Source organism: Salmo salar, chromosome ssa11 (assembly GCF_905237065.1).
Source record: "Salmo salar chromosome ssa11, Ssal_v3.1, whole genome shotgun sequence".
In the NCBI taxonomy this organism is placed as follows: domain Eukaryota; kingdom Metazoa; phylum Chordata; class Actinopteri; order Salmoniformes; family Salmonidae; genus Salmo; species Salmo salar.
In genome coordinates this window covers 68,096,252-68,119,159 of record NC_059452.1, presented here as the reverse complement: position 1 = coordinate 68,119,159, position 22,908 = coordinate 68,096,252, and the positions used below count along the sequence as shown (strand labels likewise).

Below are 22,908 nucleotides of genomic sequence, written 5' to 3'. Positions count from 1 at the left end.
TCTTCATATCATGTTTCTTCAGAGGTGCCTAAAATAAATGATGGATTTATTGTGATGGTGTATATAAAATGGATTTATTTAAGTAGAGCTGTTCCAAATGTCTTCTATGTGTGGAGGCCTGAAGATGCTAAACATGGTTATGTTAATGGTTCCAGGGTGTGTTCCATTCCTAAGATTAGTATTGACATTTTCCACTGGAAAATGCACTGAGCCCGTTTTACGGGGCCTCCAACCCTGTTCCTGGAGAGCTACCCTCCTGTAGGTTTTCACTCCAACCCCAGTTGTAACTAACCTGATTCAGCTTATCAAGCAGGTAATTATTAGTCAGGTGCGCTTGATTAGGGTGAAAGTGAAAACCTATAGGACGCTAGTTCTCCAGGAACAGGGTTGTAGAGCCCTGCACTAGATGGAGAAGAAGCAATGTACTAGGCTGTGATGTGGTGATGTACTAGGCTGTCCTCACCATCCTCTGTAGAAGCATGCGATCGAGGGTGGTACAGTTGACATACCAAGCAGTGATGTAGCCAGTCAAGATTTTATTGTAGTCAACTGCCTTGATGACAGCTTTGTATATACACTCTTGGCATTCTCTCAACCAGCTTCAGCTGGAATGCTTTTCTAACCGTCTTTAGTTCCCACATATGCTGAGCACTTGTTGGCTGCATTTCTTTCACTCTGCGGTCCTACACATCCCAAACCATCTCAATTGGGTTGAGGTCGGGTGATTGTGGAGGCCAGGTCATCTGATGCAGCACTCCATCACTCTCCTTATTGGTCAAATAGCCCATACACTGTCTGGAGGTGTGTTGGGTCATTGTCCTGTTGAAAAACAAATGATGGGATGGTGTATCGCTGCAAAATTCTTTGGTAGCCCTTCTGGTTAAGTGTGCCTTGAATTCTAAATAAATCACAGACAGTGTCACCAGCAAAGCACCATCACACCACCACCTCCATGCTTCACGGTGGGAAGCACACATGCAGAGATTATCTGTTCACCTACTCGTCTCTGCGTCTCACACAGACACGGTGGTTGGAACCAAAAATCTCAAATTTGAACTCAGACCAAAGGACAGATTTCCACTGGTCTAATATCCATTGCTTGTGTTTCTTGGCCCAAGCAAGTCTCTTCTTCTTATTGGTGTCCTTTAATGGTGGTTTCTTTGCAGCAATTCGACCATGAAGGACTGATTCACGCAGTCTCCTCTGAACAGTTGATGTTGAGATGTGTCTGTTACTTGAACTCTGTGAAGCATTTATTTGGGCTGCAATTTCTGAGGCTGGTAACCTCAGATCAATGTATCCTCTGCAGCAGAGTTAACTCTGGCAGTCCTCATTAAGAGCCAGTTTCATCATAGCGCATGATGGTTTTTGCGACTGCACTTGAAGAAACTTTCGAAGTTTGACATTTTACGGATTGACTGACCATCATGTCTTAAAGTTATGGCTTCAATCTATGGCTTCAATGCCATACAACACTCCTTCCGTGGCCTCCAACTGCTCTTAAATGCTAGTAAAACGAAATGCATACTCTTCAACCGATCGCTGCCACACCCGCCCGCCCGGCTAGCATCACTACTCTGGACGGTTCTGACTTAGAATATGTGGGCAACTATAAATACCTAGGTGTCTGGCTAGACTGTAACCTCTCCTTCCAGACTCATATGAAGCATCTCCAATCCAAAATTAAATCTAGAATCGGCTTCCTATTTTGCAACAAAGCTTCCTTCACTCATGCTGCCAAACATACCCTCGTAAAACTGACTATCCTACCGGTCCTTGACTTCTGCAATGTCATTTACAAAATAGCCTCCCAACACTCTACTCAGCAAATTGGATGTAGTCTATCACAGTGCCATCCGTTTTGTCACTAAAGCCCCATATACTACCCACCACTGTGACCTGTATGCTCTCGTTGGCTGGTCCTCGCTACATATTCATCGCCAAACTCACTGGCTCCAGGTCATCTATAAGTCTTTGCTAGTTAAAGCTCCGCCTTATCTCAGCTCACTGGTCACCATAGCAACACCCACCCGTAGCCCGCGCTCCAGCAGGTATATTTCACTGGTCATCCCCAAAGCCAACACTTCCTTTGGCCGGCTTTCCTTCCAGTTCTCTGCTGCCAATGACTGGAATGAATTGCAAAAATCACTGAAGTTGGAGACTTATATCTCCCTCGCTAACTTTAAACATCAGCTGTCAGATCAGCTTACAATTGCTGCAGCTGTACACAGCCCATCTGTAAATAGCCCATCCAACCAACTACCTACCTCATCCCCATATTTGTTTTTGTTTTTCTGCTCTTTTGCACACCATATTTCTACTTACACATCCTCATCTGCACATCTATCACTCGTGTTAATTGTTAAATTGTAATTACTTCGCCACTATGGCCTTTTTATTTTCTTAGCTTCTTACTTCATTTGCACACACTGTATACAGATTTTTCTATTGTGTTATTGACTGTACGTTTGTTTATCCCATGTGTAACTCTGTTTTTTTGTCGCACTGCTTTGCTTTATCTTGGCCAGGTCGCAGTTGTAAATGAGAACTTGTTCTCAACTGGCCTACCTGGTTAAATAAAGGTGAAATAAAATAAATAAAATAAGAAATGATGGACTGTCATTTCTCTTTGCTTTTTTGAGCTGTTCTTGCCCTAATATGGACTTGGTCTTTTACCAAATAGGGCTATCTTCTGTATACCACCCCTACCTTGACGCAACACAACTGATTGGTTCAAACGCATTAAGAAGGAAAGAAATTCCACAAATTAACTTTTAACAAGGCACACCTGTTAATTGAAATGCATTTATGTTGACTACCTCATGAAGCTGGTTGAGAGAATGCCAAGAGTGTGCAAAGCTGTCATCAAGGCAAAGGGTGGCTACTTTGAAGAATCTCAAATTTAAAATATATTTTGATTTGTTTAACACTTTTTTTTGGTTACTACATGATTCCAAATGTGTTATTTCATAGTTTTGATGTCTACACTATTATTCTATAGAAAATAGTAAAAATAAAGAAAAACCATTGAATGAGTAGGTGTCCAAACTTTTGACTGGTGCTGTATATTTTGATAGACCGAAGTATCAGCTGTCACACCATAAATGAACAACCTGCTAATTATACTTTTTTTCTCTCATAAAATGCAACTTTCTGGACTTATGTAAACGTCAGACACCATAAAAGGCATTTCATTCTTACAATTATTGTCCAACAAGTGTTTAAAGGCCTTGATTAATTCTAGCATCAACACAAATCTCCATACTTATTTTGTTCGTTTTGTTTTATAGCACTTACATGCGCCAGGGATCGTCTAAGACCAGTCACCCGGACAGCTGATGAAACTGAGGAGTATTTCTGTCTGTAATAAAACTTTTTTTTGTGATGAAAAACTAATTCTGATTGGCTGGGCCTGGCTCCCCATGGCTGCGCCCCTGCCCATTCATGTGAAATCCATAGATTAGGGCCTAATGAATTCATTTCAATTGATTGATATCCTTATATGAACTGTAACTCAGTAAAATCGTTAATTGTTGAATGTTGCGTTTCTTTTTTTTTTTCAGTATAATTTGATCCCCCCCTGCCTTCTGTTTACATGACAGGATTTTACTCAGAATTAACAGAGAGAAGCAGCTTCTGGAAAAAATCAATGCTGGCCTTCTGGAAGTAGATTCTGGAAGTAATCAATTCTAATATAATATACAGTGAGTGTACAAAACAATGGGAACACCTGCTCTTTCCATGACTAAAGCCCTATTCTCACAGTACTAGTATTACTATAGAACGTTGGTTATGCAATTATTACCCCAGCATGTCCGTTTTTCCAGTGGACGATTTGGACGGGATTAGTTTTACCAAACTGCCCCTGTAATAAAAATGTTTCCTCATTCACAATTGACAGTTATGACGGAAGCCTGGAGGCTCTTCTAGGCGTGAAGATATTTCAAATGTCTAAGGATAGGCTGATATTGACCTGATGACCTTCAGTTTGGAGAAAGTCAAAATAATAGTGTATATCAATAAGAACCATGAACTGTAACCTATGCAGACATTTAATTACCTGACGTATTTGGCAAATCATCAATTAATTGGCACAATATCATCCACTTCATCTTTCAAAAGAGAAGTATGGCACGAGGAAAGTTGATATGTGACAAAACGGATCATTCATCTGTAGGCTATGTGCATAGCACTTTGTTTTAACCGTCTATTTGTTCCCATGTTCTTACCCAAACTGGGTGCAGCACCTGTGAAACTCTGTAATATCCCTCAAAACACAGGGATGACGATTCGCATGGGATAAGTATTATCAGAGGACCTTGGAGTTTGCCGACCCTATCCGAATAAGGCTATCGGCTGACCAGATTAATCCAGGTGATATCTATGGTCCTTTAGGATTGCGTTGTCAAATGTGGCCAGAAGAGGGAGCCATTGAATTGGGAAGGCTCTGTATCAGCTAGGCTACTTTGTAGTGCAGCATTTTCCAAACGTGGGGTCAACCTGATTTGAAAATGGGGTCGCGAGAGAAACTCTGGAGGAAAAAAATTGCGCTTGGTTCATAGAACCAACTGGTACACAGCTCGAACACCCATGCATACCCCACAAGACATGCCACGTGAGGTCTCTTCACAGTCCCCAAGTCCAGAACAGACTATGGAAGGCACACAGTAGTACATGGAACTCTATTCCACATCAAGTAACTGATGCAAGCAGTAAAATTTGATTTAAAAACGATTAAAAAAAACCTTATGGAACAGCGGGGACTGTGAAGCAACACAAACATTGGCAAACACACACACACACACGATAACATACGAACTATACATACACATGGATCTAGTACTGTAGATATGTGGTAGTGGTGGAGTAGGGGCCTGAGGGCACACAGTGTGTTGTGAAAGCTGTGAATGTATTGTAATGTTTTAAAATTGTATAAACTGCCTTAATTTTGCTGGACCCCAGGAAGAGTAGCTGCTAATGGGGATCCAAAATAAATACAAAAATAGAACCGGGGTTACGTCAGTCACCTCTGGTAGCTGCTAGATTTGGTTGTAATAAACACAGCGGCTTCTGTTTTCTTCATACAAATGTGGCTCTATCTTTTGAACCGTTTTAAGCTACACAATATTATGACCCCCCCATCACTGAAATATAAGACTGTCAGGAACATGTATATGTTTTATGTTTCCCTCTACAAGCCACGTATGACTCATTAGAAAAGAGTGGACAAGACTAAATTGGACCGGGGAAAAATAACTTCATCAATGATGATACCTTTCTGATGCATTTCAATGTTTGATCACTTCTAATGAGCACCGGGGGAGCTGGAGCTAATGATGTTATGTCTGTCTGCTGCTGACTGCCCAACGTGGAGCAGAAGATTATCAGCCCTGTGTTCTCTGCTCGGTGGCAGGCAGATGTTGTACTAGTCAGTGCATTATATTTCTCATTTGTTGTGGTTATTCCCTATCAATTCTCAAAAAAGCATATTTGCAGACATTCGGAATATTCCAGTAAAACTATAACACAAATTATGAAATGATTCAAGGGGAATATAATGTTCACCATATATGTAGGCTACAGATGAATCTGAACTGTAAAGAATGATATGAAAAAGTTCCTAGATGAGATAATGAGATGACTCGAGTTTTACTTCCTATTTGTTTCCCAACAGCAGTCTATACTTCCTTCAGATTGAAAGACTGTCAAAAGTGTGTCAAAAGTACTCTGACTGATTTGTAATAGACTGTCAAGTAAACATTGGAGTAAACTGTTGAAGCAGCAGCTATTCTTCCTGGGGTACACTCAAACATAGAACATGACAAAATATAGAACACTAATGGACAAGAACAGCAACACAAATTTTAACTAAGAACACTACGGGTAAAGAACAAGATTACCAAAGTCAAGTTGAGGCGAGTCCCCAAAGGTGACACAAAACTGTGATATAAGAATAGAAAATAAATAAATTAATAATACTAATCTCAAACATTCAAATGCTTTGTCAAGTCGACACTGATTGCGTGTCTTGTGGGGTATGTCTGGGTTTGTGAGCTGTGTGTTAACTGACTGAACAGACGATTCGGTACTTTCAGCATGTCCATACTTCTTACAAAGACCAGCAGTGATGCACTCACCAATTAAATGGGTGAGGTGAGCCTTTTGTGTCTGTAATCCCTTTGCCCTTTGGGACAGGTGTTTATGAGTGGGATATTAATCCCACCTAGGGACACTTAACCGATTTTTACTGTCAATAGCAGCAATGACGTCTTTTCTTACCCCTTGAAGGAAGTCATTTAATGCTAGTAATGCATTATTTGAAACCAGGATGTTTGATAAGGGATAAACCAATTAACTATGCCTCTCGAGTGGCGCAGCGCTCTATGGCGCTGCATCACAGTGTTGAGGTCTCACTATAGCCTGGGGTTCGATCCGTGATCCGTGACCAGGAGTCCTATAGGATGATGCACAATTGGCTCAGCATCACCCGGGTTTGGCCGAGGGGCTTTCCTTGGCTCATTGCGCTCTAGCGACTCCTTGTGGTGGGCTGGCCGCCTGCAAGCTAACGATGGTCGTCAGTTGAACGGTGTTTCCTCCGACATATTGGTGCAGATGGCTTCCGAGTTAAGCAAGCAAGTGTTAAGAAGCAGCGCGGCTTGGAGGGGTCATGCTTCAGAGGACTCATGACTCGACCTTCGCCTCTCCCGAGACCGATGGGGAGTTGCAGCAATGAGACAAGATCGCTATTGGATATAACGAAAACTGGGGATAAAAAAAACTATTTCTGCTCATTACACTGAGTGTACAAAACATTAGGAACGTGATGATAGACTGACCAGGCCTTATTGATGTCTCCTCTTAAATCCACTTCAATCAGTGTAGATGAAGAGGAGACAGGTTAAATATTTATTTTTAAGTCTTGAGACATTGATTGTGTTTTTGTGCCAATCAGAGGGTGAATGGGCAAGACAAAGATTTGTGTCTTTGAACGGGATATAGTAGGTACCAGGGGCACCGGTTTGAGTGTGTCAAGAACTGCAAAGCTGCTGGGGTTTTCACGCTCAACAGTTTCCCATGTGTATCAAGAATGGTCCACCACCCAAAGGACATCCAGCAAATTTGACACAACTGTGGGAAGCATTGGAGTCAATATGGGCCATCATCCCATGGAATGCTTTCAACACCTTGTAGATGCCATGCCCCAACAAGGGCAAAAGGGGTGCAACTCAATATTAGGAAGCTGTTCGTAATGTTTTGTACACTCAGTGTATTTTATGAGTTTTTGAAGGTTGTTAGTAGCCTAATCCATAATATTCTGTTATATATTTAAGACTCTTCATATCAACAATCCAGTCCTGCCCAAAGCCCAGCTACTCAGTCATATTCAAACTCTCCAACCCTCCCTTCTCTCTCTGTCTCTCTCTCTGTTGTCTTTCATCAGAGTTCATCTTTCATCAGACGTTCATCATCAGATATTCATAATATTTTTATCCCTACCAGTAGAATGAATATGATCAATCATTCTTTGTCATTAACCACAAGTGTTTAGCTTGAAGGAGCTGACAGTCATGTGTCCCAAATGGCAACATATTCCCTATATAGTGCACTACTTTTGACCAGGGCCCATAGGGTGCCATTTGGGACGCAGTCACACAGTAATTACCTGACCGCTATGTCAGCATGATCGTTCGTTTCTCTGTTCCACATTTGTCCTTAGGTGGGATGATGCTATTGAAAAATGCAGCTTTCCCAAAAGTTGTTTGATTTGAATTTTAATAAGACATTGAAAAGATGTTGATATATGTCATGCTGAGTCAGAGCTATAATCAACCTCCGTCATCTTGTGTACATCTGGTGACCGACAGCATACATAATTACCCTGTATTGTAGTCATGCAGCCATGTCTACGTCATGTTTTTGTGCATTAAAAATGTTTAATGAGGGGCAATTCTAGGGTAACGGTATTATGCTGAGACTTTTTTCACTTTAAAATGTATGCCAAACAAAGACCATTGATTTCAAAGTTAAGGCCCAATGCAGCCATTTTATATCAATATCAAATAATTTTGGGGATTTTGTTAGGACTGTCTGGAAGTGGTCTGAGTGGGGAGGGGAAAAGTAGCTGTTATTGGCAGAGAGGTTTGGAACCCTCTTTATTGGTCTATTAACTAATTTACCGCATGGTGATGTCACCATGTAAATTTGAAACTCCTACCCATGATGCAATGGTCCTGTGTAGATTGTATTTTCAACCAGCAACTATCAGGAAATAACACAGATTTCTTTAGTGTGTTTCATCAGCTGTTGTACAATATGATATAAAACACAGGCAGTGTTTCCCCTAAGATGTTTTTCAGCAGCGGTGGCAAAGTTTGCCAGAGGTTTCAAAGCTAATTCCCTGCAATTGTACACATTTTACCATGGCTTATGCCTTTTTCTTATGCTATCTGAATGACTCAAACATTATCAATTATCAACAAAATCAATTACATTTTTGGAATTTCAGATTCTCCATGACTGTCTAGTAGTGATTGATTGTTTGTTCTCAAAGATGATCTTATTGAAAAATATGTTGCTCCATTATCTTTTCTACATACTTTCTGGTTTTAGTCATTTACGTTTACACTGAAAACGTTTTCAGTGGCGTCCACAATTTAGCAGTGGTGCAAATGGATATAGGGGAGACTGAGAGGAAAGAACAGAATTTTGACTGCACTGGGCATTTAACAAACCATACAACTCTATGCACAATGACTACTTTGAACAATTTTAAATAGTAAATATAAAAAACATTTACTGTAAAAACTGAGCAGATGCTAAGTTTGGTAACAGAATTACAGTAAAGTCTCCCTCAGTTGTATTCTGTTACCAAACTTTGTATCTGCACAGTTCTTCCTGTAAATGTGTTTTTGTAAAATCAGCAAAATCAGCATAATTCTGTTACCATGGAATTACTCGTCATTTTAATTTGTTTTTGATGGCATAATGAAGACCAATTTGGCTCACTCACTAGTCATTAATTTCACAAAAATTGAATAGGGGAAAAATTCCCAATAATCAGTTGAATCAATCGAGATATTATGTTCAGCTGAAATATAATTATCAAGCTAAAAGTGGGAGTTTCTCGTGGAACAAACTACGCAGTGATGTGAACATGCATCACACACACACTCACATGAACACATACATTATACTAGATATGGAATATCATCATGTCATTATCCTTGTACAGTATGTGACCTTTGCAACTGACCTTTCAGCCAATGAATGCCCAAACCCCAGACATTAGATCCTGTTGCTCACCCTACTTTACCAGACGCATGTTGCCAGTGGTGACCAAGTGTAATTAGGTTAGTCAGAGAAGTAACTAGATTCTGCTGAGGAAATTGTCTCTCTGGAACAGTATGGCTGGCCAGGGGTTTTTAGGGCTGGGTGGTGTTCATTAGGGCATGCATGAAACCATTTTAAAACGTTTTGCAACGGAAATGGGAATTAATGTTTCTCATTGAACCAGTAAGTCCATATAGTCCCTCTCTGTTTTTTCTCAATTTTCTTCTGTTTGATGCCTAATGAACAGAACCCTGCATCCTGCCGGTTGGGGAAGGGATGTAATTTGCGGTGTTTCCCTCCTGTAACCACATTGACCCTGATGTCAGCCTGCTTTACTGAGGGTTAGATCCCCCTGAGGCCTTTTAAAGTTTGTTATCTGGTTAGACCGGGCAGATTACTGAGGGTTAGATACCCCTGATGTAATAAAGCATCTTCCCGTTATCAGTGTTGGGGAAGCTACTCTGAAAATACAGTTTGCCAAGCTACCAATTACATCACACTGGAAAAAGTTAAGCTACACTAAAGCTACCCTTAAGAAAAACATAGTGTACTTAACTAAAGTTACTTTGAAAAAGAAGTTCACCGCATCCAAACTACTTTTGATAAAGTATCACATGTATAGTCGTGGCCAAAAGTTTTGAGAATGACACAAATATGAATTTTCACAAAGTCTGCTGCCTCAGTGTCTTTAGATATTTTTGTCAGATGTTACTATGGAATACCGAAGTATAATTACAGGCATTTCATAAGTGTCAAAGGCTTTTATTGACAATTACATGAAGTTGATGCAAAGAGTTAATATTTGCAAAGAGTTAATATTATTTTTCAAGACCTCTGCAAACCGCCCTGGCATGCTGTCAATTACCTTCTGGGCCACATCCTGACTGATGGCTGCCCATTCTTGCATAATCAATGCTTGGAGTTTGTCAGAATTTGTGGGTTTTTGTTTGTCCAGCGACGCGAGCTAACCAGACAAACTAAATGCCTTCTATGCTCGCTTTGAGGCAAGCAACACTGAACCATGCACGAGAGCACGAGCTGTTCCGGACGACTGTGTGGATCTCGCTCTCCGTAGCCGATGTGTGAAAATCCTTTAAACAGGTTTACATTTGCAAGGCTGCGGGGCAAGACTGAATACCAGGACGCGTACTCGGAGCATCTGCTGACCAGCTGGCAAGTGTCTCTTCCCCCTCAGGAGGCTGAAAAGATTTGGCATGGGCTCTCAGATACTCAGTTTGACAGCTACACCATTGAGAGCATCTTGACTGGCTGCATCACCCCTTGGTACGGCAACTGAGTTGTGCGTACGGCCCAGTACATCACTGTGTCTAAGCTCCCTACCATCCAGAACCTCTATACCAGGAAGTGTCAAAGGAAGGCCCAAAAATGGTCAGACTCCAGACATCCGAGCAATAGACTGTTCTCTCTACTGCCGCATGGCAAGCGGTGCCAGTGCACCAAGTTTGGAACCAACAGGAGCCTGAACAGCGTCTTGCCCCAAGCCATAAGACTGCTAAATAGCTAATCAAATGGCTACCTGCATTGACCCTTTTTTGTACAAACTTTCTTGCATTGACTCTATGCATACACACACACTGGACTCTACCCACACGCTCACACATACTTACACTGACACCTCAACACACACTTGCATACTGACGCCACACACATTCACTCTCACCACATACACTGCTGCTACTGCTCAGTCTTATCTATTCTGTTGCCTAGTTACTTTACCCCTACCTATATGTACATAGCTAACTCAATTACCACGTGCTAATTACATCATTATTGCATCATCTGTCAAATATGACATTTCCACAAACTGGCCTAGTTTGATTAGCTTATTGCTTTCTTTTCTACAGATGACGAAACAAGTTGGTGATCTAAGGTAGTTGGATAGCAGGTCAATGTCTGTTTGTCATTCTCGTCCATAACCTGAATGACTCAGGGCAGTCGTATGGTTAAAGATGTTAGATAATTCTTTGTGTGGATGCATGCTTATGGTATTAAAGTGGAACTAACAGCATTTTAGCAACATTAAATCTTATTAAAATTATGTTCATATACACCCCCAGTGCGAGGACATAGATATGATAATTTTTTTACCTTCTTAGAATGTTTGGGATTTACGTGTAGTAAAGCATTTGTGAAAATAATATAGCAATATAGAGTGAGGAAAAAGGCTGTGTGTTTTGACAATTATTAGACACTGCAGTGAATAAAACCCAATAAAAACATCGGTCACATCCAAGACCGGAGTCTACGGTCTAGTTACCTCCCAGGTTTATTTCAGTCCTGTATACTACTTCTGGGTATGTTTGGTGCTGGCTGTGTCTAGAGTAAAGAAGGGTTTCATATGTACTTTCTAAGCAGGTGCAAAAGGTAACCAAGAAACACGAATCTATGAGTCAAATACAGAATAGACTTGAATACTGGTGGGAAAACGGGCGGATGCTAGTCATCATAAATTTCCATGAACCATTTCCTATCTGAGTCAGTCACGTAGTTGACAGGTCACATCAACTACACCAGACAATAGATATAGCTGAAGTGACTCCTCTTGAACCATAGATTACCACTGATATCATATGGCATTTAATAAGCTCACATTCTTCAGGATAATAGATGTCATATCCTCCTCAGATGAGGGACAATCACACAGGGCGTATCTGATTTCATAACTTTAATTGGTTTTCTTTGTCAACCCTAAATTGTTCATACAGTGCGAGCGTGTGTTTGCGTTCCACAATGAAGGTTAATCAAATGGAAGGCTATCTGTGGGCATTGGTGTTGTATTACAGCATCAGTCTATTGGCTGATCTATGTCTGTCTGTCTGTAGAGTGGGTCATTCTGCCTGCCTGCCAGACAGACATCAGACTATGTAGTCTTGTCTAGAGCTAAATTAACTCATAGTTGTATCAAGGGCTTAACAGTGCTCCTCATGATGTTGCTGCCCATCCGCATCTAAACACTTTAACACAACAGTCGGATGTTATGCTGTTTGTCACAGCTCAAGAGCTGGGACCAAGTCAAGTCTCAAGTCACAAGGTTCGAGTCTCAAGTCGAGCCCCAAGTAGAATGGGCCAAGACTAGAGTCAAGTCCAAGTCGTGCATTCTAAGAGCAAGTTAAAAAATAAATAAAAAATCTATACATGCAACGACTTTTTCAACTACAAATCTTTGTCTTTTTATTGAGGCTACCAGACACCTCTTTTCATTATTTTGTCTACAACATTTTTATTAGCCTATGTAATTGTAAAACAAGGACCTTGTAGCTGTGGTCAGGGCATGAAATCAGCTGAAGGCAAGGCAGGTTGACATGCTCATAGTGTATATTTATTTACCTGTCTTGGTGATCCAATGCTGAATGTGCCATATCATGCAAAATACACCAAGTAGATTTACCACATATACACGGGCAATAGCCCAAAAGACATGGCCTCTGCTTTTGTGCTATTGAGCCTGATACAATCTGAACGGAAACTGGTAGAGGGCTAGACTGTACACCCTCCCCCTTGAGAAACCAAATTGAATCTGTCTTACAGGAGCTCAAACTGGTAGGTCTACATAATATTAACATTTGCCCCCCCAGGACCCAATTGGAAATAACCAATAAACTGGTTCTACAATGTAAAAGGCAATTTCCACATCCATTGTTACATTCGTCTTAAATCAGACTTAATGATTATTATTATTAATGATATTTCCACACCATGCATACATGGAACAATCATTTTCTCGTATCCAACGTTCTTCTGACTCCAAAGCCCGGAGCGCAGGACACTTAGCCTATTTCTATACGCACTGCGACGCGCACGCTCCTACTACGCACAACAAAAATGACAGAGACAGAGACACAGGCACATGGAACTCTGACATAAACCGTGAAATATGAACATACCTTGAATAACAAACAGAACTTCTACCAAGAGTATTGCGATGTGCACTATAAACATCGCGTCTACTCATGGCAGGGTAAGAAATAGCTATAAAATGAAAATGTGTCGTAGACCTATCAAACAGATGTCTACCTGTTGCAATAAATGGTACAGGGATTGAATGATGAAACACTAGTAATTCTTGTAGTATTAGATGTAATATAGATTGACCGCATAGGGCCTATGCATTTAAATGTGTGAAAGCAACAGCAAACGTTTCAACGATGTTTAAATTTTAAAAAACACTCCACTGGCGGGAGTTTGGAGAGCAGCGCCTATGGTGCGTCTTCGCCACAGTAATAATTCATTTTAACAACAAATTCTAAATACAAACTTCATAAGTAAATGATCGATGTCAAGCAAGTGTTGCATATCAACAGACCCGTAGCACTATGGTAGTAATTGTTGCCCCAATGCTGGTTATCTTGCGAAGTAAACAGTTAATATTCATGAACATCAAACATTTTTGGAGCTGATATTTATTTGAGCCAATCTTCTCTCCCTACACCGTTTGTTTGCGCTGCACCGGGTCCTATACCTCTACAGCAAATCATAAATATGTTCGCTAGCTCACCCGACCTGTGTTTTGACCGTTTGTTGGTCCCATTAGAGTGCTGAGTTTGTGTAGTGAAACAATCTGTTGCAGTTTTTATTTTTTGCAAGGGCGATGCTCCGGCTACGGTCTCTGGCTGCGTGTAGCATAATCCACGTAAACACTGTGCCACAAAATGAGTGACACAACCTGGCAAGATCATTTCAAGTCATCAGTCTCAAGTCAAAGTTGAGTCCCGAGTTTTGAGGCTCCAAGTCAATTCTGAAGTAGCTTTATTTTCCGTTCTCAAGTCATCAAATGTCAACACTTGGTCTGGAATGTAATTATATGCGAGCATGGCTAGTGGCTAATGTTAGCCAGCTTGAGTTAGCTACTGAGCTAGCATATGAACGCTGTAACACAGAGTAGATCCTATGACGTTGAGAATTAGTGCATTGTAATAACCCAAATACATAAGTTTGTACCTATAGATAACCAGATCGTGAATACAACTAAGTCTTTGATGACACCATGTTGTTACATTGGTGAGTAAAAATGAATGCTTTATATCCTATAAAGGGATACTTTGGGATTTTTGCAATGAGGTCCTTTAACTACTTCCCCAGAGTCAGATGAACATGTGGATACCATTTTTATGTCTCTTTGTCTAGCATGAAGGAAGTTAGAGGTAATTTAGCAAGCCAATGCCAACTGGCGTTAGCGCAATGACTGGAAGTCTATGGGTATCTGCTAACATGGTAGTTAAAGGGCCTCTGCCAAAATCCCAAAGTATCCCTTTAATATGTTTTAACCCTCAAGGCATGTTCATTATATAAATATCCCATTGATCTTTATCTGGTTTGGCATTCCAAATGTTTTTTTCTCGCATTATTTGAGAAAGGATTTTCCTGTAGTCGGTAGAGCCATGAATAAATATGTAAACTGCGATATCACTAGAAAATTAATCAGGTTCATTTTCCCTTAGATGGACAGGTGTTTCCGTCTCCACGGTTTCAAGATCATATCTATTTTGCTAAGTTTTCTATCAAAGTTAGTAGTTGGAAGATTAATAGTTGCTAAACTTTTCCGAGATATGTGCACCAAGCACATCAACTTTACCATCCGCCCATTTAATCGGGAGACAACATTGCAATTTTTAAAGTTTATCTTTTTGAAACCCAATGCGTAATTTAGTACACATAGTGGTTTGTTTGTTCTTTTCCTGGTACTCCCTGGTCTTCTGTAAGCTTGGTATAGCCAAAGTAGTCGACATATTCCCAGATTGCAGGGATGGGCAAGAGATGTAGGCCCGCAGATCAATTTAAATTATTTTTGTAAATCAGTCGGGGTTTGAACTTACTGTTGAGAGTTAAAATAGAACAATACATAAGGTGCAATTTAGACATTTGGTTGTTAGTCACTCTCACTCAGATATCATATTAACATGGCAAAATGTGTAGAATTGCAGGGAATTAGTAGAATTGCATGAGATTAGCTTTCAAGCAGTAAAGAAAATTCCACCCCATGGCAAATGGATAGAATTGCAGGAAATTCGCTGTAAAATTGCACCTTCTTTCTCTCTTCCGCATGGCATTTTTAAAATGTATTTCATGACATTTCTTATAAAGTTTCTAAATCTTCTCTCCACCCATGGCAAAATGTGTAGAATTGCAGCAAAACTTGCTTTAAAACTGCAATATTTTTACTATTTCCCATGGCAAAATATATAGAAGGAAAATTTATTCTAAAACATCTCTCCGCTGTTTGCGGGGAGGGGGGGACAAAATCCAACACATTTGTACTTAGGGCCCCCAGAAGGCTAGGGTTGGCTCTGACTGCATGTGGGGTATGGATGTTTGTAGGCAGACCCCCAAGCCACTGCGGCCCACAAGGTGGGGGAGACCCTCAACCAAGTCTCGCTTAGGGCCCCATAAAGGTTAGGGCCGGCCCTGGCTACTGATATAATGCATTTATTTAAGAGAGTTAAGTAGTTTAACTGCACAAATAGATTGATTGAACAAATCAGTTCACTGTGTGTCTTGGACTGTGGGTAGGGTACGCAGATCCTCAATCACTGCTGTCCCTCATGATGAGTTCAGAGTTTTTGTTGCCCATCCCTGGTGTATAGTATGTAACCCTGATTTTGTGTTTGTGTTCGTCTCAGGCACTGGGAGGCTGTTAAGAGGTGGGATGAAGCCATCCAGATGACTCCAGCAAACCCTCTACTGTACGAGATGAAGTCCCAGGTACACTACAGCATTACAGTACTACAGCTCTCAGCTACTTATCCTCCTCTCCTCCTGCTGTCTCTCTAGTTCTCCAATTCTCCAGCCATCAGACGACAGCCAGCCAAATAGGGCCAGATAAAGCCAGATAAGAACTTCCTCGGTCTGTCTTTGCTACAACGAGAAGATTTTGTTTTGTATGAACCTTTTTTCTCCCTTTCTTGTTCTCTGTGCTAGTACAGTACAATTGCAGTGTGTCGAATTTACTTCCGGATACAATTTGACTGTCAGAGGTAAGTTTCTCCTGGAAGCTCCCTTTTGGCCACGGATGGGCAATTGATGGCCTGCTATACAGTACCAGTCAAAAGTCTGGACACACCTACTCATTCAAGGGTTTTTCTTTATTTTTACTATTTTCTATATGACAGCTTTGCACACGCTTAGCATTCTCTCAACCAGCTTCATGAGGTAGTCACCTGGAATGCATTTCAATTAACAGGTGTGCCTTGTTAAAAGTATATTTGTGGAATTTTTTCCTTAATGCGTTTGAGCCAATCAGTTGTGTTGTGACAAGGTAGGGGTGGTATACAGAAGATAGCCCTGTTTGGTAAAAGACCAAGTCGATATTATGGCAAAAACAGCTCAAATAAGCAAAGAGAAACGACAGTCCATCATTACTTTAAGGAACATTTCAAGAACTTTGAAAGTTTCTTCAAGTACAGTCGCAAAAAACATCAAGCGCTTTAATGAAACTGGCTGTTATGAGGACCGCCACAGGAAAGGAAGCCTCAGTTACCTCTGCTGCAGAGGATAGAGTTAACTGCACCTCAGATTGCAGCCCAAATAAATGTTTCAGAGTTCAAGTTAGACACATCTCAACATAAACTGTTCATAGGAGACTGCGTGAATCAGGTCTTCATGGTCAAATTGCTGCAAAGAAACCACTACTAAAGGACACCAATGAGAAGAAGAGACTTGCTTGATCCAAGAAACACGAGCAATGGACATTAGACTGGTGGAAATATGTCCGTTGGTCTGATGAGTCCAAATTTGAGATTTTTGTTTCCAACCGCCGTGTCTTTGTGAGACGCAGAGTAGGTGAACGGATGATCTTTGCATGTGTGGTTCCCACCGTGAAGCATGGAGGAGGAGGTGTGATAGTGTGGGGGTGCTTTGCTGGTGACACTGTCTGTGATTTATTTAGGTTTCAAGGCACACTTAACCAGCATGGCTACCACAGCATTCTGCAGCGATATGCCATCTCATCTGGTTTGCGCTTAGTGGGACAATCATTTGTTTTTCAACAGGACTATGACCCAACACACCTCTAGGCTGTGTAAAGGCTATTTGACCAAGAAGGAGAGTGATGGAGTGCTGCATCAGATGACCTGGCCTCCACAATCACACGACCTCAACCCAATTGAGATGGTTTGGGATGAGTTGGACCACAGGTGCTTCAACGAAGTACTGAGTAAAGGGTCTGAGTCATTATTAGGAAACATTTCTGAAAACCTGTTTTTCCTTTGTCATTATGGGGTATTGTGTGTAGATTGGTGATGGGGGACAAAAACAATTTAATCAATTTTACAATAAGGCTGTACCGTAACAAAATGTGGAAAAAGTCGAGGGGTCTGAATACTTTCTGAAGGCACTGTATATATATTTTGGGGGGACTCCGTCGGGGTCTCAACTTACTGTTGAGTGTTAGAATACACAAGGTGCAATTTCGAAATGTGGTTGTGCATCAGCAGTTTTTCTCACGTCAGTCACTGACATTCACTCAATTAGCCCACGTCAGCGAAAAAAATGTAGTTTGGTAAATTAGTCTAGCCAGCTATCTAATTACTGACCGGAGGGCCCCCATTGAATTTGTTAGTCACTCTCACTCAGATATCATATTAAAAACGGCAAACATTTCTCTCCACCCTATGGCAAAATGTGTATAATTGCAGGAAATTAGCTGTAAAACTGCTAATCTTTCTCTACGCCTCATGGCAATTTTTGTTGCATTTCATGACATTTGTTAAAAATTACAAAATCTTCTCTCTGCCCATGGCAAAATGTGTAGAATTGCAGGAAATTAACTCTAAAACAAAATTTCACTTAGGGCCCCCAAAAGGCTAGGGCTGGCTCTGACTGCATGTGTGGGTATGGATGTGGGTACGCAGACCCCCAAGCCACTGCGGCCCCTCATGATGAGTTCAGATGTTTTTGTGTCCCCCACCCCCATTAAAGTTTCCCATCCCTGCTTTAGGCTGTCAGGAGATAAGTTAGTTCTAGGACCATTTGTGTACTTGAGCTTTGCCATGAAAAACACAGCCATTGGACACGGGAAACAGTCTTTCATAATGACCCACTGTTAAGAGAGAAACTACGCAGCTTGAGATTTGAAAGTGAATCTCTTTATATGAGGACAGTAAGTGGAGGATACAATTTCATTTCAAATGGTCTATTTGACCATTTCACTCTCTGTCCCTCCCTCCCCTCTTTCCTAGGTGTCATTGAGAGTAGAGATTAGGCTAGCTAGCCAACAGAAATGTGATGTGTGGGGGGGGGTAATCATAGAGAAGCTATCTAAACCCGACTGTGATGTAGTCACACCACATGTCCCCTGACATACTCCAACAGTATCTGTAACACAATTATCTTTCTCGTTATAGCCTTAACCTTTCCAATAAACATTCTCCCGCAACGCTTTTAATGGCTGACATTATTAACCATGATATGACATCTGAGTAGAAATTCATTACGTGACCTATGTGGCAAATAATGAAAGCTTCCGTTATTACCTTCTTTAGGGAAATGTAATATAATGTTCTTTTACTCATGAAGTGTGCGTTTTTAAATGTTTTAACTCAGTCCTCATGTCCTCGACTGCATTTTTGACTGCTACATACATGTATTAGTCATGCTTTAGAAGGGACACAAACAGGGTCACAAACACACAGACGTCTACTTGTATGCTGTGTAGCGGAGGAGACATTTCCCTCCCTCATTAAGTTATATTCTGATGTGTTTCATTACACATGAATAGTCTGACTGGTCGGTGTAATAAAAATATATGTCCCCATTAGTCCAGTCTCTTTCTTTTGGACATTCTGCACTTGCTGCAAGACCTCTGTCTCATCAGAGGTTAGATGGCTCTCTCAGAGCCAGACGACTGAGATGGAGACACAACTCTGATATTTGCCATTCACTTCCTCCCTCCCTTTAACTCACTCAGTTTCTCTGTGATGCTCACAGTCCTCTCTGTCTGTCTGTTTGTCCATCCGTCACGCTCGCATATGAACGCCTGGTCCTTTTGTGTGTTCGTCACTTTGTTCCTTTAAAGTTTTGATTGGTTGGCATGAGATCGATCCCATTGCAGCCATGTCACCACTTCACTGATGTCTTTCTGTTAGGCTGCATGAGAGCATGAATGATGAGGACAAACTTTATTGTCCATTTGAATATAACGTTTGCCTTAGAAAAACAGTCAAAAACATAAATCACAGAACGAACAAAATTTGAACCCAAGAGATTTGAGTTTTGTTACAAAGACTCATCCACCATTTGTTATTTCCTCACTTTCTAACCTGTATCATCTCTAATACACAACATAGATTTTTTTTTATGTCTTAGACATTCACTTATGGAGTCACTATTTTCTTCCTGAGCACGTCCTCTCTGGGCCCGCCCTTTCTACCTCAGTACATTACAAGAATGGTAGCTCCTGTGGTCTGCAGTCCAGAGACAGATGGAGTCATTAGCAGTGTGTCACTGGAGGTTACTGTGTATTATGGCCAGTACTCTAACCCTCATTTGTATTGTAGTAACAGGTCATTTACCAGGATCCTGCCGTAGCTCGCCTGCCATTGCTGAATTTAATACATAACATAGACCGTAGGACTGCACTATAATGTCAGGACCAATACATTTTCCAGAGGGGTGATTCCTCACTAAACCAGGACAAAAAAATACCATGATTTTTATGAAATGTAATCCTTAAAATATTTCTTTTGGAGGAAGGATTGTTAGCATATATTTGACATTTTGATCTTAAAGCATAATTGAGAAAAAATGTATTGAGGTTGGAATATTTGTGACATTTTGGCCTTACCCAAGCCTCCTTTAAGTCCCAATATTGTTTAATTTGTAGGTGCTACAAAGCAAAAATTGGTGTCATGACGCTTTTTTGTTGTTGGACTTAAAAGACTGTAAAACACCAGGAAATCAGCTCCAAGTCCATTTTTATTTTGGAACTCTGTATCAAAGTATACACTCAATGGCCAGTTTATTGGGTACACCCATTTAGTACCTGGTCGGACTGCCATTTGCCTCCAGAATAGCCTGAATTATTTGGGTCATGGAAACGTTGCACAATTAGTACCAGGGTGCCTAACGTGTGCCAGGAAAATGTTCCCCACACCAGGCAGGATGGGGCCATGGACTCGTACTGCTTACCCCAAATCGTGACTGTGTCATCAGCATGACCCAACAGAAACTGGGATTCGTCGGATCAGGAAATGTTTTTCCACTCCTCAATTGTCCAGTGTTGGTGATCCAGCCTGGTCTCATATTTTTGTTTTATTTTTTTATTTAACCTTTTATTTAACTAGGCAAGTCAGTTAAGAACAAATTGTTATTTACAATGACGGCCTAGGAACAGTGAACACTGGCTTCTTCAGGGGCAGAACAACAGATTTTTGCATTGTCAGCTCGGGGATTCGTTCCAGCAACCTTTCGGTTACTGGCCCAATGCTCTAACCACTAGGCAGCCTACCGCCCCTCATAGACTAGACATAACATAGTAAATGTAAATCCAGGACAATCAAATTAGTATGATTTGTTACTTTTGGTATGATTACATGAGACAGATGGTTACTTAAGGCAAAACTAAAGGAGGGTGGTTGGATGGGTGGGCGTATAACGCAAAACACTAGCAACCCGCAAAGGTTGGGTGTTCAAATCTCATCAACAGCATGGTCATTACACCTTGCGCTAGGGACACTAAAACGCCATTCTAAATGTGCAGCTTTGTCACACAACACAATGCCACAGATGTCTCAAGTTTTGAGGGAGCATGCAATTGGCATGCTGACAGCATGAATGCCCACCAGAGCTGTTGCCAGAAAATGTAATGTTAATTTTTCTACCATAAGCCACCTCAACATCGTTTTAGAGAATTTGGCAGTACGTCTAACTGGCCTCACAACCACAGACCATTGTGCGGGGGTACAGGTTAGTCGAGGTAATTTGTACATGAAGGTAGGGGTAAAGTGACTATGCATAGATAATAAAGAGTGAGTAGCAGCAGTGTAAAAACAAAGGGGGGGTCAGTGTAAATAGTCCGGGTGGCCATTTGATTAATTTAGCATGATAATGCACGTTGCAGGGATCTGTACACAATTCCTGGAAGCTGAAAATGTCCCAGTTCTTCCATGGCCTGCATACTCACCAGACATGTCACCCATTGCGCATGTTTGTGATGCTCTGGATTGACATGTACGACAGCGTGTTCCAGTTCCCACCAATATCCAGCAACTTCGCACAGCCATTGAAGAGGAGTGGGACAACATTCCATAGGCCACAAGCCTGATCAACTCTATGCGAAGGAGATGTCGCGCTGCATGAGGCAAATGGTCACACCAGATACTGACTGGTTTTCTGATCCACGCCCCAAAAAAAGATATTTGACAATGGCTGTGGCGGTCACAACATTTCATCAAGCAAATAACTGCCGGTGTCATGGTAATTGACTTAATTAACATAAACACATTTAGCATCTCCTGGCTTCCCTACAAGCCACTGATGCAGACCTTTGGAACATCTACATTTGAAAAAGTCTAATAAATCCATGCAATATAGCCTACACCTTCACAATAAATCCATGATTTATCTTAGACAGGTCTAAAGAAACTTCCGTTTGGCCACTCTACCATAAATACCTGATTGGTGGAGTGCTGCAGAGATGGTTATCCTTCTGTAAGGTTCTTCCATCTCCACAGAGGAGCTCTGTCAGAGTGACCATCAGTTTCTTAGTCACCTCCCTGATCAAGGCCATTCTCCCCCGATTGCTCAGTTTGGCTTGGCGTCCAGCTTTAGAAAGAGTCTTGGTGTTTCCAAACTTTTTCCATTTAGTAATGATGGAGGCCACTGTGTTCTTAGGGACTTTCAATGCTGCAGACATTTTTTTGGTACCCTTCCCCAGATCTGTTCCTTCGACACAATCCTGTTTCGGAGCTCTATGAACATTTCCTTTAAACTCATGGCTTGGTTTTTGCTCTGACATGCACTGTCAACTGTGGGACCTTATATAGACAGGTGTGTGCCTTTCCAAATCATGTCCAATCAATTGAATTTACCACAGGTGGACTCCAATCAAGTTGTAGAAACATCTCAAGGATAATCGATGTAAACAGGATGCACATCAGCTGAATTTCGAGTCTCATAGCAAAAGGTCTGAATACTTATGTAAATAAGTTATTTCTGTTTTATATTTTTTAATGTGCAAACATTTCTAAAAACCTGTTTTCGCTTTGTCATTATGGGGTATTGTGTGCAGATTGAGAAAAAAATCGATGTGTTTCATTTTAGAATAAGGCTGTAACGTAATAAAATGTGGAAAAAGAGAAGTGGTCTGAATACTTTCCAAATGCACTGTATGGGTTAGGCTACATGAGGTGTGTGACTATAATTAGAAAAAGTAGCCCCCCAAAAAATTATTATTTCTTGTCTTACGCTGGGCATCATTCACAAGTGAAAATATATAATTCACAAGCGATAGGCTAATATTGTCACCCATCAGACTATTCTTGATTTAATCTTGTCTTTATGTATTCTAAATAATATATGTTTAAATATAAATATAATATATGTTTATGTATTCTAAATAATATT

The 22,908-nt window shown here is 40.9% G+C and overlaps 1 pseudogene; it reads left to right on the top strand.

Moving 5' to 3' along the window:
• The window catches only part of LOC106562969 (tetratricopeptide repeat protein 33-like), a 40,801-nt pseudogene that overhangs the window by 2,172 nt on the left and 15,721 nt on the right, over positions 1 to 22,908 (top strand).